Consider the following 2454-nt stretch of genomic DNA (forward strand, 5'->3'; position numbering starts at 1 on the left):
TTATTGTGTTCAGAAACCTCAGATAACCAGATACTCTTTTGCATCTGTAACTGCAACAAACTCTTTGTATTTCTCATGTATGTACATTACTTGTTTTTACTAGATTTTACATTTGGGAACATGACTATTGAAATTGGTTTGGTTTTGTTGTTTACTTACCTGTTTGTTCTGTATCTTAGGTTTGTGGAGCTCTGTGGTTGCCTCTAGGCTTTTCACAAATCCCTCACAGGCAAAGAATGAATGCTTCTGATGCTTTTTCCCAGTAGGAAGAAAACGTTAGCATCTTAGTACAGTGGAGTTCCAATAAACAGTCGTTACTTGACTTTAACTTGGGAATCTGTACTGACCCAGGATTAAGCATAGGAATTGTGTAAATCATTAAAGCTATGGACTTTCCATGTGGAGGTTGATGAAAACACTTTTTTAATTCTGAATCTTTTGTGCTGACCTTACATGATGATGAGATTGTTGAGCTAACTGAGAATGTGGGCTGTAGCAACTAGTTTTACAACCCAGGTTTTACATTGTTTACTTTTGTTTAAATGTGTGCCATTGGTTTTGTTGGTAGCAAGTCTACACAGATTTTTCCTTTTTTGAGACAGGGTCTTACTCTGCATCCCTGGCTTGCCTCCTACTCACTGTGTAGATTAGGCTGGCCTTGAACTCATAGAGATACGCCTGCTTCTGCCTTCCCAGTGCTGGGTTAAAGGGATGTGCCACCACTGGCTTTGCCACATAGTTTTCTTGATACAGGTGTTGTAGTGCACATTAAAGCCACTATTGCAAGTTTATAATTTATCATGCCGACTCTGCATCCTGTCAGACTCCAAGGTATATGTATACACCAAGGTATACACCTCTGTATATGTGTCGAGCTCTTCTGTGCTCTTTTTCTCATTTCTTATCTGCAGATTATTTTGACATGAACATTCAAATGTCCATATTGAGGATTGGCCTGTGGGTAGTTTCTATCACTTTAAAAATAAAAGAACATTTTTGAAAGAATTAGTTTAAAAAATAATGTTAAAATAGTCCCACTTTTAAATTAAGTGTTCCATTTTAAAATTTGTAATTCAATAAAGTTTTTGTTGTTAAACATGTATTTTGTCATTTTATTTAGCTATTGAGTCTTTTCCTTTTGTTTAGAATTTTTGTCTCCCTTTCCTCCCCCAGCTATTAATGTACTTTGAAAGTACCGTATTACTTACTTTTGATCATACTTAGGTAAAAACTGCTGAGCAGTGTGGTTTTAGAGCATGTTGTTCTCTTTTCTTTGTCTGGACCCCTGGTGATAGAATGCACGGTGGTTCCAGTAGGCATATGAGCACACCCCCTCTGTATACATAATGTAATACATGAGTTCCTATTGAGAATACTAAAGGGATTTCTGAGGGTAATATTTTATAATATTTACTTCAGAGATGAAGTAACTATGTTAAGTGAACATACAGAGAAAGTGAGACAAATACGCATTTGGGCATAGTGAAGAACCATCTTGTTGAGGAAGAAAACCACCTTGATTTTCTTGCCCACCTGAGTGCTGATGAGGATTGAGCTATACATTTTGCTAAGCCATTACAACTTCTGAACTATAAATGTTCAAACATCCAAATCTGTATATACCTTACAAATGGGAAATGTTTTGAAGTATTAACAAAACAAAAAAAGAAATGTCAGGTTCAGTTCTGAATTTTGATACCTACTCAGTGATTGTCCTTAAAGGTCACAGTATGATTTGGGGATTTGGATTTTCAAAGAACTACATTTGAAGAGTTGTCATTAAGAAGTTTAATCAAGGCTGGGTGTGGTGGAGCATGCTTACAGTCCCAGAACTCAGGAGGCAGAGGCAGTTCAAGTCCAGCCTGGCCTACATAGTGAGTTCCAGGCCAGCTGGGGCTACAGGGAGACCCTGTTTCAAAAAAGAAAGTTTAATCAACAGTGATTCCCTACCCACTTGCCTTACTTAGCCATTAGTTAGTTGCCCAAGAGGAATTGAGGCTGAGGATGGTGCTCTTCTAATTCCAAGACTTGGGACTTAGAAGTCATGAGGACCAGTTAATTCATTCTTAGCTACATAGGGAGTCCAAGTCCATCCTGGGCTATGTGAGATCCTGTCTCTAAAAAAATAAACATCCCACTAGAAAGTGTGATGGAATAATCAGTGGCAGGGATTATAGTGAAAGCTGTATATCAAGAAATAAACTGCCAACCTCACAGGAGGGGAGTAGTGTGTGTAGATAGGGGGTCTTTGTCTACACCAAGGTGGGCAGTCGGAGTCCATTCAGAGGACTAAGAGCCTTTGGCTAACATCAGGGAGTAGCCCTGACCTTCATTTTTTTTTTTTTTTTTTTTTTTTTTTTTTGAGACAGGGTCTCCCTGTAGCCCCAGCTGGCCTGGAACTCACTATGTAGACCAGGTTGGCCTTGAACTCACAGGGATCCGCCTGCCTCTGCC

The 2454-nt window shown here is 38.9% G+C and overlaps 1 protein-coding gene across 1 annotated transcript in view; it reads left to right on the top strand.

Annotated features, from left to right (window-relative positions):
- The window catches only part of Tcea1 (transcription elongation factor A1), a gene marked incomplete in the record, with an annotated part of 42720 nt that extends 41638 nt beyond the window's left edge, over nt 1-1082 (top strand). The window contains 1 exon segment of the mRNA XM_008844411.3: nt 1-1082.
- Between the last annotated feature and the right edge of the window lie 1372 nt (nt 1083-2454).

Source organism: Nannospalax galili, unplaced genomic scaffold (genome assembly GCF_000622305.1).
Source record: "Nannospalax galili isolate Female #2095 unplaced genomic scaffold, S.galili_v1.0 scaffold40, whole genome shotgun sequence".
Lineage (NCBI taxonomy): Eukaryota > Metazoa > Chordata > Mammalia > Rodentia > Spalacidae > Nannospalax > Nannospalax galili.